The sequence below is a fragment of the Silene latifolia genome, chromosome Y, assembly GCF_048544455.1.
Source record: "Silene latifolia isolate original U9 population chromosome Y, ASM4854445v1, whole genome shotgun sequence".
In the NCBI taxonomy this organism is placed as follows: domain Eukaryota; kingdom Viridiplantae; phylum Streptophyta; class Magnoliopsida; order Caryophyllales; family Caryophyllaceae; genus Silene; species Silene latifolia.
This window is the reverse complement of record NC_133538.1, coordinates 207763258-207777374: the sequence shown is the minus strand read 5'-3', so window position 1 is coordinate 207777374 and position 14117 is coordinate 207763258. Positions and strand designations below refer to the sequence as shown.

The following is a 14117-nucleotide window of genomic DNA, read 5'->3' as shown; positions in this document are numbered from 1 at the left end:
AAATTTAATTGTCTTTGTGTTCTTGTGATGAGAAAGAGGAGGCCAGGTCAAGAAAAAGCATTAGGGTAGAAATAATTCTCTACCTTTCTTTTTATACAGACCAAAACTTGGAGTCAATTAGGGAAAAAAAAACTTTCCCTAATTTCGGCCAAGTGAACCGAAATAAGGAGTATTTTTCTCCTTATTTTGGTCTTTCCAAAAATATATAAAGTGTGTTAAATTGTCATCTAGTGAGGATCGAACCCATGACCTCTTGGCTTGTGTACCCTCACTATTACCACTATGACACATTCAACTTGTTGATATTAAATACAACTGATTATATTTAACTACGAATTAACAGATTAATTCGTCCAAACTAACCTTATATATATTTAATTTAAATATAACTTATTATATTTAATTTACGAATTGACAAATTAATTACCCTCAACTTAATATTATTTAATTTTCATTAAATAATTATCTCATCAACACATTGACTAACTTTTTAGTCATTTTGGGCATCAATGTAATTATATTTCTATAACCACATTTCTCAAACACGTCCTATAGGTGTGACCTTTAGGGACCAGTTGATCACCGCCATCTGTATGATAATAACGTCAAACTTTCTAGCAAGCCAACCGTTATTAGGTAAACGTTAATCAACTGATTAAATATACGAAGTATACCCTTGTGAACCTGTAAGAGAATTACAAATGTTATCACACTAATTTGTGGAGGACACCAGCTCCAACAAACTCCCACTTGTCCTCACAAGTGTATGTGCGATAATCGATTCTCATATCCTATAAAATTTCTCCCACTCAATGTAAAACAATTTGCAAATCCGAATTCACAAAGGTCGTATTTTACAAGCGATCAGTATCAAGAGTGGTTTTTCCGACTAGAGAGTAACTTAACTGATAAACGAATCAACATTCGAGCATGGCCATGCATTTCGATTCTGAACTCCTCGAGTGGCCCGGAGAAATAACTATACCTGATAAGGGTTGGATATTTTCTTCAACTCGAATCCTGCAGATTTAAACACAGTATGAAATGACCCAGAAAAAATCTACTTAGCCCCAGTCACGGTAGACCGTGAGAAAGAAACCAAAGTCATCCAAAAACTGCCTTAATCTCAAGAGACAGTTGATAGTTAAAAGAATCGACTCTAGGAACACAATGGATGTCCTATCCACGACCTGGCACCGAATGTTTTTGAACATTTAGGACTCCATTACGTTGTCACAAAAAGTTATCCTACGAGGTATCGTCATAATCTCGTATCTGTGATCGATTAGTCAACCGTTTAACTTATGCCTCGTTGAACCCACCATCAATCGACTGCACAATATAATAGCCGGAGTTATCAGTTCACATTGGCGATTACGGACCAAAACAAATATAATGTAATTCAGTTCACTTTGTGGCGTTCAATGTTGTCAGTACAATCCACATGAAAAACAAAATATTATATATATAAAACGATGAAGTTATAAATAATATATGAAAAAGATAATGTATCAAATCCATAATCAAGTACTACAACTCTGGAACATGTTTAATTCCCATGAAATTAACATGCCCTACATGCTTATCATAATTCAACGGTTTGGTGAGAGGATCCGCGATGTTATCATCCGTCGCAATCTTGTCAATCACTATCTCTTCTTGCTCCACGTAATCACGGATCAGGTGAGCCTTCCGAAGTACATGTCTAGATTTGTTGCTAGACTTTGGCTCCTTAGCCTGGAAGATGGCACCTCTATTGTCACAATAGATGGTGATCGGGTCATTCGAACTAATAACTACCGAAATCCCTTTTAAGAATTGACGCATCCATATCGCTTCCTTTGCTGCCTCCGAAGCGGCATAGTACTCGGATTCAGTAGTAGAATCTGCTACAACACTCTGTTTGGAACTCTTCCAGTTGACCGCAACACCATTAAGAGTGAAGACGAATCCGGACTGAGATTTTGAATCATCTCGATCCGTTTGGAAGCTAGCATCTGCGTAACCGGTTGCGCATTAGTCCTCCGTAGGTACTTGAGGATATTTTTGACTGCTATCCAGTGTGTTTCACCTGGAGTCTTTTGGTACCGACTCGTCATACTCAATGCATATGTGACGTCTGGACGTGTGCATATCATGGCATACATGATCGATCCTATTGCAGATGCATAAGGAACACGAATCATGCGCTCAATCCCTTCAGGCGTCGTGGGTGACTGAGACTTGCTCAACTGCATCCCAGTCGTCATAGGAAGGTTCCCCTTCTTGGAGTTTGTCATGCTGAACCTCTCAAGAACCTTATCCAAATAAGACTCCTGACTAAGTGATAACGTCCGTCGTGATCTATCTCGGTAGATACGGATTCCCAATATACGTTGTGCCTTACCCAGATCTTTCATCTGGAAATGGTTCTTCAACCATTCTTTAACCAAAGATAGGAGAGGAATGTCATTCCCAATCAAGAGTATGTCATCGACATACAATATCAAGAATACAATCTTGCTCCCACTCGACTTGATATATAAGCAAGGTTCCTCGACCGATCGAGTGAAGCCATACTCTTTTATCACTTGGTCGAAACGATGATTCCAACTCCGAGAAGCTTGCTTAAGTCCATAAATGGAACGCTTAAGCTTGCATACTTTCTTAGGATGTTTAGGATCTATGAAACCTTCGGGTTGCACCATGTACAACTCTTCCTCCAAATAACCGTTTAAGAAGGCGGTTTTCACATCCATTTGCCAAATCTCATAATCATGAAATGCGGCAATCGCTAAGATTATCCGAATGGAACGTAGCATGACTACAGGTGCAAAAATCTCATCATAATGCAATCCTTGCACTTGAGTGAAACCTTTTGCCACAAGTCGTGCCTTATAGATATCTGGTTTGCGTCTACGAACGCTTTATTTTGTAAAGCCATTTGCCTTGTAGAGGTTTTACCTTATTAGGTAAATCAACTAGATCCCATACGTTATTCTCATACATGGAGTCCATCTCGGATTGCATGGCTTCGAGCCATAGCTTTGAGTCAGAATAGGCCATAGCACCTTTATAGGTTGCGGGTTCATTACTTTCTAGAATTAAAACGTCATTCTCCTCGACCATACCAATGTATCTGTCCGGAGGATGAGAGTCTCTACCCGACCTCCTAGGTTCCTCGGAATATTAACCGTATCATCGGTTGGAGGTACGACTTCCTCCATCCTGTTCCTCGGTTGTTGGTTCCGGAATCTCCGAAGCGGCTCGAAGGTTCTATTACTCGACTTGTTCTCGAGAAATTCTTTCTCTAAGAACGTCGCACTAGCCGCAAAAAAAAACTCGATGTTCGGTTGGCGAATAGAAGTAATGACCAAATGTTCCTTTTGGATAACCTATAAAGTATGTCTTGGCCGATCGCGGGCTGAGCTTATCCTCGTGTCTCCACTTGACATAAGCCTCGCACCCCAAACCCGAATAAAGGATAAGTTAGGTCTTGTTCCCTTCCACATTTCATATGGAGTCTTGTCGGCGATTTAGACGGACTTCGGTTAAGTATAAGAGCAAACACAAAGAGCATAACCCCATAATGAATCAGGCACTATGGTGTGACTCATCATGGATCGCACCATATCAAGTAAGGTTCGATTTCTCCGTTCGGACACACCATTCAATTGAGGTGTTCCAGGTGGAGTTAACTGCAAAACGATTCCACAGTCTATTAGGTGTTGATCAAACTCATTTGAAAGATATTCGCCACCACGATCTGAACGAAGTGCTTTAATATTTCTACCGAGTTGGTTCTGTACCCTATTCTGGTATTCCTTGAATTTCTCAAAGGACTCACTTTTATGCTTCATTAAGTAGACATATCCGTATCTAATCAAATCGTTCGTGAAAGTGATAAAATATCTATAGCCATCTCTAGCGGTAATTGACATAGGTCCACATACGTCCGTATGTATGAGTCCTAATAGGTCACTAGCGCACATTCCAACACCTTTGAAGGAAATTCGAGTCATCTTGCTAATGAGACATGATTCACACGTGCCATATGCAGAAAATCCGAATGAGGGAATAGTCCCATTATCGACGAGTTTCTTTACGCGTTTCTCATTTATGTGTCCCATTCGACAATGCCATAGATAGGTTTGATCTTTGTCACCAACCTTTAATTTTTTATTATTCATGTGTAATATTTCCGTGGTTTGATCTAAGATATAAATTCCATTCATGGAAACTGCTTTGCCATAAATCATTTCATTGAAAGAGAAAATACAACTATTATCCTTTATTAAAAATGCAAAACCGTCTTTAGCTAGTACGGAAACAGAAATAATGTTCTTAGATAAACTGGGTACATAGTAACAGTTATTTAAAGATAACTCAAAACCACTAGGGAGTTGGATTACATATGTTCCCTTCGAGGCGAGCCTACTCGTGCTCCATTCCCGACTCGCAGGTCCACATCACCTTTTTCGAGAGGTATGATGTTTTTTAGGCCCTGCAAATGATTACACAGATGAGAACCACAACCAGTATCAAGTACCCAAGTTCCGAAACTTGCATGGTTAATCTCAATCATATGAATATAAGATGACATACCAACAGGAACGACGCGGCCTGCCTTGATGTCCTCAAGGTAGACGGGACAGTTCCTCCTCCAATATCCACTCTTGTGACAATGGTGGCACTCTATGTCACCGCCCTTGCTCTTTGTCTTGCTCTGTGAGCCACTAGTCTCACCAAGCGCACTCTTACCGTTTCCTGGCTTCTTAAACTTTGGCTTACCTACAGCTAGGTCGCCATGAGCCTTGCCCTTACCTTTACCTTTGTTGTAAATTGTGAGAACATCCTACTTCATGCTCCCACTCAATTTCATATCCTTCTCGGTCTGTACGAGAAGGGAGTGTAGCTCATGAGGACTCTTTTTCAAGTCATTCATGTAGTAGTTCGCCCTGAAAAGCGCAAAATCATCGTGAAGAGAATGAAGCATTCGGTCAATGACAATGCTCTAACTGATTTTATAATTCAGTGCCTCCAGCTTCTCGACATTCTCAATCATGTGAAGAATGTGTGGGCTAACCGGTTGGCCCTTCTGGAGTTTCACATCAAAGAAGCGACCGGTATGCTCATATGTAACGATTCTCGGTGCCTTTGAGAACTCGTTAGTGAGCGTGGTGAAAATCTTGTTTGCACCTTGGGCAATGAAGCGTCTCTGCAAATTGGTTTCCATTGCAAAGATGAGTACGTTCTTTATCGCACCCGCTTCCATAACGAAATCACTATAAGCGAGTGACTCGTTGATTCCCGCATTTGGGCCTGGTTGGCCGGTATTGGCTCGATTAAATACCTAAGCTTACCGTCGGTAGTGGCGGCATTCCGTAGTGCGCCTCCCGGTCCGCAAAATTGGACCCATCATTCTTCGATCGAGTGGACCGATTCATTTGGTCCATGAACATTTTAAGCCAAGACGAACGATCTAGTGTGGCACTAGGCATTGGGATTGTGTTATTTCCGACCATTTGTTGTAACAAAGATTATTGATAATAAGCGTGTTCTACACTGCGAAAGAAGAATAAAATAATAAGCATGCATCGTTTTTATTTTAAGTCTAATGAACTAATGTCATAACGCGAAGACTCAAAAACATTTATACAATTGACCTCCCTCAAGAATTATATAAATGACCCCATGTCTCAATTCTCTTTAAATTGATAAGCTAACCTGTTAGCTAATTCTACCGTTAGAATTCCTGGTCGATAAATTTCTGTAAATTCTATCTTTAGTCCATCATAATCACGAGAAACTCTTCGGACTATGATGTTGAGGTAAACTAAGTCAACACAACTACTTACCCAATGTAGAAGGGGTCATATTAGGCCTACCGACGAAGAAGGGACTCATAGATGTTTGCCCTTATAAAGACTAATCTCAATTTCCGTTTTAGAGGAAGATCACATCAACTATTTTTAATTCATTTTAAGTGAACTATAATCTAGCATGCGAGAATGATTTAAACTAAAGTGATTGCTTATAGACTGTGACATCTGCATGTCCATGAAAACTAACATACAACTATATGAGTCAATTTTCATGCATTTTAGTAGTAGGTGGTTTGGTTTTAGGCGGAATATGATGCAATTACTAGCATGTGAATGAAAAGCAATGAAATGAAAAACGTAAAAAAAAAAACAGTAAAAGTCCTAGTGTGGCCTATCCTATCAAAATGAACAATAAATACAAGTTTGGAATCCATCCTTGGACCCGAGAAGCTTGTCTTGATGTTCCATCTTGATCCATATAGCGGGAGTGAGCTTGAATCTTCATCTTTAGTCTTCTTTGAAATTACAATAAATAAAATTACATAATTGACCTATTAATTACATTCTAATTTCAAAACCCAAAACTAAAATAAAGGAGATTCGAGATCTCATAATTACATAAAAAACATGTTTCCTTCATTACGAAAACATAATTGACTAAGGCCACACTAAGTATTACAAATTACAACCGATTGCAAAATTAATACGTAAATAAAATTCATTCATTCGATTCATTCAACATAATTAAAAGCATCAACTAAAATAAATTAAACATACATAATACAATACATTAATTATGTTGATTAATTTATCCAAACCACCTATTTAAATTAAATTAAGTGACAATTCCGCAATTTAATCACATTAATTTCATTTCAATCCATATTAAACTTGTAATATGAATTCTATCCGTCAAAATTTTAAACCGCTTTAAAATAACTCGGTATCTTTAAATTGTGAACCGATTCACAATAACTAATTGGCCAAAAATAAAAAAAAAATAAAAAACCAATTAAAATTGGTTCGGTTGAAAAAAAAATTAAACAAATTTTTTTTTTTTTTTTTTAACAGCTACTACACGGCTGATCATAAAAAAAACAGCCCCTTCCCTTTTTTTTTATTCGGCAATTAAGAAAAGGAAAAAAACTTTCCAAAAAATTTTTTCAAAAAAAAACTTTCCTTCTTTTCCTTTTTTTTTTCTGATTCGGTAATAGAGAAAAAAAAATAACCTAAAAACGGTTTTTTTTTCCACGGCATACCAAAAAAAAATTGAGCCGTCAAAATTATTTTCCTTTTGCAGCAAAAAGCCCTAATACAAAAATTGATGAAGAACAAAGTTTATAGTTGCTAATAGAACATGGTTTAGCAAATGAATTAACAATCATGATTAATCTTATATGCTAAAACTATATAGCAAAAACAAGTTCTTGTATCAATGACATGATGATACTATATCTATTCTAACTTAATCTGCATTAAATCAAAATTTCCCAATACTTCATATGATAATTTTAACCGATTAAAACAATGATATGATCAAAAGAAATTGAATATAAATCATCAAACAAAAGGAAAAACGAAATAAAAAAAACAGGCCGAAAGAAAAAAAAGGTCTCGGCTAAAAAAAATTTCAACCGAAAAAAAAAACGAAACCTAATTTATTTTCTCGAAAATTAGGTTATAGTTTACATACAAAATTTATGAAAATCATCAAAATTAAAATCGTGGCCTAGTGCTCTGATACCACTTGTGGGAAATAAATCTGTATACTTCCCTTAAACTAGAAGGATTATAACGATTTAATAAAGATGATCAATGGCCATAAAATAAAATACATAAACATAAGTAAAAAGATTTAGAATTAACCTTCGGTCCTTGCAAATATGGCCTAAGAACAATATCAAAATTGATATTCGCCTATTAGTTGCACCCAAGACGATCTGAGATATGCCCTTTGATTATGCTAGAAATCAATCTAAAATTTTCTGTAAAATTTAATTGTCTTTATGTTCTTGTGATGAGAAAGAGGAAGCCAGGTCAAGAAAAAGCATTAGGGTAGAAATAATTCTCTACCTTTCTTTTTATACAGACCGAAACTTGGAGTCAATTAGGAAAAGAAAAACTTTCCCTAATTTCGGCCAAGTGAACCGAAATAAGGAGTATTTTTCTCCTTATTTTGGTCTTTCCAAAAATATATAAAGTGTGTTAAATTGTCATCTAGTGAGGATCGAACCCATGACCTCTTGGCTTGTGTACCCTCACTATTACCACTATGACACATTCAACTTGTTGATATTAAATACAACTGATTATATTTAACTACGAATTAACAGATTAATTCGTCCAAACTAACCTTATTTATATTTAATTTAAATATAACTTATTATATTTAATTTACGAATTGACAGTTAATTCGTCTCAACTTAATATTATTTAATTTTCATTAAATAATTATCTCATCAACACATTGACTAACTTTTTAGTCATTTTGGGCATCAATGTAATTATATTTCTATAACCACATTTCTCAAACATGTCCTATAGGTGTGACCTTTAGGGACCACTTGATCACCGCCATCTGTATGATAATAACGTCAAACTTTCTAGCAAGCCAACCGTTATAAGGTAAACGTTAATCAACTGATTAAATATACGAAGTATACCCTTGTGAACCTGTAAGAGATTTACAAATGTTATCACACTAATTTGTGGAGGACACCAGCTCCAACAGTTAATTGATGTTATAATTGTCATAATTTGATAGCTGTAGAGACCGTCGGATAAGCAGCTGAGAGTTGTATACTTGAAATTTGGATTGTTTGGTGAAAGTTTGTACATAGTAGTTCTTTTTACATAGCTATACATGAAAGTTTATATGTTTTCAAGTACATGTTGTTTGTGTATCTAAGATGTGTGTTGGAAACAGATGCCGAGACCAAATGTTGGAACCCGTCAGAGTAAGAGGGGGAGGGCCTCTGAGCCTGAGGTAGGTGATGGGAGTCGCGGACCTATAGTCCCAGCGGTGCCTGAGTACCCTTCTGTTGTCTTTCTTGATTTTAAGCAAGGAGATACTTTCGTTGCTTTACAGAGACGTCGTATGAGACCCACCCGTTGCATTGATACTAGCATCTTGACTAACCTAGGGATTGAGACTGATGTGAGACACATATTTGAGACTTTGAGTATGACTGGGCTATACCATCTTAGGAAGCACTCCTATGCTTTTCTGACCTTGGAGTTTATGAGATCTTTTCGTTATGATACGGTGGAAAAGACCGTTCAGTTCCGTCTCATGAACACTAGCTTCTTTCTGACCATGGACATGTTTGCCACCCATCTTGGCCTTGCTAGACCAGAGAAGGGAGCCCTTAGGGACATCCCAACTGAGTGTGGAGCCAGTAGCCTCATGCCTTGCTTTACCGGCAAGCCACCCCCCACCTCTAGAAACATGTTGATCAATGACGTGCAACACGTCACTCTGAAGATTTTCCTTCCTGCTTTGACCTGTTTACTCTATGAGCGGAAAGATGTGAGTAAGCTTAACTTACATGAGGTGATGTTGCTTGCGGGTTACCTTAACCCCACTCGAGCCCCGAGAGTCTCTATCAGTGCCCCGGCCATAGTGTGTGCTAGCTTAGCTTTGATGGCGTCTTCTGACACCCGTTTCTTGAGTTGTGATTCCATTGCCACTCGGTTGGCGGAGTGGTTGACTACCTTTGTGGTCTCCTCGGCCTATACCACTCTGACCCCGACGGTGCCTACCTTGGACCGTGAGTACTTTCTCGACCAGAAATGGTTGAGGACTTTGGCGGATGGTGGGTTAGCGTGGAGTGTTTAGGGGATGAGTTGGATGAGGATACCCGACCCTGAGCACCTTCCCGTGACCAAGCCTTTACCGGCGGCAGTGGTGGCAGCCGATTCTGATGATAGGGAGGAGGTCCCGGATAGGCAGTTTTACCTCGTTGATGATGAAATTTTGGAGGTGATGCCTCAGCCGATGAAGAGGGATCAGGCTAGACTCGAGGATAGACAGCCTAGAGTGGGGAGAGGCCCACGACGGGTGAGAGAGAGAGGATGGCTGAGACCCAGCCAGAGTAGCCTGTACCTTCACAGCCCTAGTTTTTCAACTACCCTTCCTTCTACAGCCTTGAGATGAGAGTGAGTGAGCTCACGGAGAGGGTGTCTTCTACTTTGACACTCCGGAACCTCCATGAGATGGCATATATGCAGGGCATCGGGACCGAGGCAGCTCAACCGATGTTGTGGAGAGGTGTTGGGGATGACAGCGGAGTCTTCCATTCCTTTGGCGTGGAGCGTTCTACTTAGGGAGAGCCTCAGAGTTACCCCTACGGTTGATTGGCCCCATGGCGTGTGGGAGAGGATTCCGGTGTTGGTGGCGTCGTGGGTGAGGGTACAGCTGGAGCAGGCACGTCCGGAGACAGTGGTGGTGATGAGGTGATGGAGGAGCAGGCCATGGAGTGATGTTTGTTTTGTTAGCATTGTTTTATATATATTTTTCTAATAGATTTGTCATAGTTAGTACTCGATTTGATGATTTGTTCTCGTTGGCACTTGGTTGGTAGTACTTTGTTAGACTTCGATGTATATTTTGGCCATAAGGTCGTATTTCGAATGCTTTTCAGACATTTATGCAGGATATTGATGCAGGGAACACGCTTCTGACTTGTGTATTTCTTGCTTTAGACTTACAAAGTGACGAATTGGGAGAATCTTGACCCGTGGCTACTCGATCGAGTGCCCCTCACTCGATCGAATAACTACAGGGGTGGCATCTGGGGGTGGGGGGGGGGGGGGGGTATTCGATCTCAGCCAACTCGATCGAGTAACTGATGAACTCGATCGAGTAAGGCCAGCTCGATCGAGTACCTAACGAAGTCGATCGAGTAACCCTCTAACAGCTCTATTTCGTTTTAACACTAGTTGGCATTATCGTGACGATGGTTGTTGTTATAAAATTTCTTGCTGTGGGTATATTATATCGTAGTATTATCTCAACGGCGGTTATACAGTGTGCATATTGGTAGGATTTATACAATTTTCGATGATATTTATATAAGTTCATATCTAAATTAAATTGCTTCAGATGACGTAATGTACAATGATTATAATTCTTGCTGTGTATTTGGTATGGTCGTATAAGGAAATAATTCATGCCATGTCGGATAGTTGATGATGAAATTTACGGTTGTGTTGTTCAGTTTGCTAATAGTTATATATATATATATATATGATATGAGTGATGTTTACGTAATGTCAAGGAAGTATCGTGGATAACCTGAGACAAATGTGCATATGTTTTGTTGGTAATGTCAATGTGGGGTAATAATATACCGGCTTGGGAGATAGTAAAATTGTGTTGTTGGTGAACTTTGGGGGCGAAGTTCCTTTTAAGAAGGGAAGAGTAATGTCGCAAAGGAAAATTACGGAATTACAGAAATTTTATAGTATTTATATGACATTTGGTAGTATTATAAGTGGTTGCTTGGATAATGTTGTAATGGTTATTCCGTAACTGAGTAGCAGTTTATAACTGTTGAATAGAATAGCATGATGTTATATCTTATTTTCAATTAATTGTTCACTATGTTGTCATGAGAATTGGATGTTAGTAGCAGTAGTAGAGTTCCTATTAGTAGAATTGTGTTGTGTGGTTGAAGTAATAGAGTGGAATGAATGAAGTGTTGTTGTGCATCAGTAATAGGACTGTCATTTTGAGTGTTTGTATCTATTAGTTGTTGGCAAGAAATGGATGAAAGAATAGTCTGATAGTTGTGTTGGTTTACGTTTGAGTAATATTATGAGAGCAGTACAAGTAATAATCAAGTTAGTTGTCTTTATGTGCAATGTGTAATTGGTGATGCAATAGAAAGTCAGTGATCGATGGGGAGTCGTGTTGTGTAATTTATGCCAAGATAGATGATGATGATGGTTGAAGAACATGCATAATGGGATGGTATACCTAAGCGGTTGGGTTGTCCTGTGTCGGATAAACAATTTTGGTTATCTTGGTTCTTTGACCTTGTGTTGCGGGGGAGGATGAGTCGAACATCGGGGACGAAGTTCTTTTAAGAGGAAAGACTGTAATACCCGTCCTTTTAGGGACCCGTTGACCGACGTTGACTGACCTTAGACACCGAACTTGACCTTGGGAAACTTTACGAGTGATGACTTGTGACGTGGTGAGCTATGGTTTCTGTGGTACTCGATCTAGCTGAGGCTACTCGATCGAGTAAGTTAGTTACTCGATCGAGTAACGAGGTTGCAGCGGGGAATTATAAATTGTATATCGTGAAACCCCAAATATTTTCCCCCACTTCTTTTTTCAAAACCTTTATGCCGTCACCTCCTTTCTCCTTCGCCATAATCCCTTTTCTTGAGGCCTTTAAGGATGCTTACACCATAGGGATGGGATGCTTGAGTCGGGTAGCGGTCTTGACGCCGGATTACTTTGTATAGGTATGTTATTGTCATCATCATCGTCATCATTGTTTCAGTTAGGTTTGTAGTGGTAGTAATAGGTGGTTGCATTGATTGTATAGGTGGTTTTCGTGGTTGGTTGATATGTTGTGATCGGACGCAGAATTGTTGCGGTTTGCTAAAGGTAGGTTCGCCTATTCAGTATTGTTGATTGTCTAGAGTATCTATTGGTGTTGTTTGGTTGGTGTAGAGTCAGTATTGCTGATTGGTTGTGGTAGTTGTTAATGTTGTGTTGGTATAGTAGTTAGTGTTTGTTGTTGTACAGCTAATTATGATTGTTTGTCTGTGGTTCTCGAGGTGCACCCTCGGCTGAGTGGAGTCACTTGCGGGAGTGGCCTCACGCCCTTAGGTCGCCCTCCGTGGAACCCGCCATGGGAGGGGATATGCACATTAAGGAACATGGGATTATCGCTCGGATAGATGAGCGGGGCTTAGGTGGGAATGGCTGCGGTCCCCCACTGGGAGGACTGGACCTTCGGGCAATCAGTGGTGTGGATGGTTGGAGGAGATGTGGTGTGTGTGTTGTTGTACTCGTGTTGTATCTTCCTTTATATGTTTGTTATCTCAGTCACTGACCTTGTGTGGTTTTGCTGTGTTGTTGTTTCTATTGTGTCTGCCATGATCCACTATGGTGAGCAGTCAGTCTTAGCAGGTTGTCGTTTGGATCATAGCTGGGTGCTTGGAGGGACGAGTCTATCACGAGTCACGACAGAAGTAGTTCACATAGTTGATAGTGGTGTTAAGTTGTATCTTTCATATCGCCTGTTGTTGTAAATAACTTGTAATATAACTTAAACGTCCTTTTATCGACATTTGATTATTACTGTCCTCGGGCAACCGAGATGGTAATGCCCTTATATGCTAGGGAAGGTCTTGTTAAGGTTTCTTGGTATATGGGGGTGTTACACTTGGGCTGTGAGCCTTGGCAAGAGACTACTTGTGTATTCTTGGTTTTTAGATGGTGGCAATGTGACATTGGTTAAGGCCGTGTGCTTTGACATATAATCTCATTATCTTTTTTATATTTACACATTGTTCTGTCTATTTGTTTTATGATCATAGGTTGACTTGTGTGTGTTCATGTGTCCTTTAATTATTGTTTCCGTCATGGAAGCATATAATAGCAGGTACTTGATTAACTGCGCAAGGGAGCTTGGGTGTGAGAGCATGGATGGACTTAGGCATCTAGCTCACTTAATTCGGACTTTATATACTCTATGTTTAAGTCCTTACCATTTCCGCTATTTGTTTTGTAATTTATATTAAATTAGACATTCAGTTCAATTGTAATAAAACCATTTAAATTTATATTTCAATAAAGTACCTTCTGGTTTGTTATCTTTGTAATCACTGCCTCAGAAATTGAGATGGTTACATTCTTATTTATCTAGGAATGTCTTGTTAAAGACTCCTATATAAATGGGGGTGTTATACATACTCGACCGAATACGTCCTACTCGACCGAGTGTCTCACATACTCAGCAGAGTGCACCTAAGGCAGTAGCCTGCCTCAAAAAACTCGATGACCCACTCGGTCGAGTACGCTGAGTACAACCTACTCAACCGAGTTCACTATACTCAGAAATTTGTGGTATTACAGTCTTCCCTTCATAAAACCGAACTTCTTCCTCGAAGTTCACACTCATGCACCACACAACCCTCTTCCTCTAATCCCAAAACCTACTTACTAACCTCCATAATACTGTCAAATACCAACAACACTAGCACCAACACAGATCTAACACTGTCTTACTTATTATATCGCCACTAATAAATTCAATATTAAAAAATTCACCAAACATAAACACTACCGGA

The 14117-nt window shown here is 39.2% G+C and overlaps 1 long non-coding RNA gene across 2 annotated transcripts in view; it reads left to right on the top strand.

Moving 5' to 3' along the window:
• Positions 1–13649, top strand: part of LOC141628631 (uncharacterized) — a 36769-nt gene extending 23120 nt beyond the window's left edge. The window contains exon 4 of one of the 2 annotated variants that reach the window (XR_012537168.1): positions 13417–13649. This is a non-coding gene — a long non-coding RNA (uncharacterized LOC141628631). Of the gene's footprint in view, positions 1–12941; positions 13343–13416 lie in introns of those variants that run through there. The other variant, XR_012537167.1, reaches the window with a different exon arrangement.
• The last annotated feature ends 468 nt before the right edge of the window (positions 13650–14117 follow it).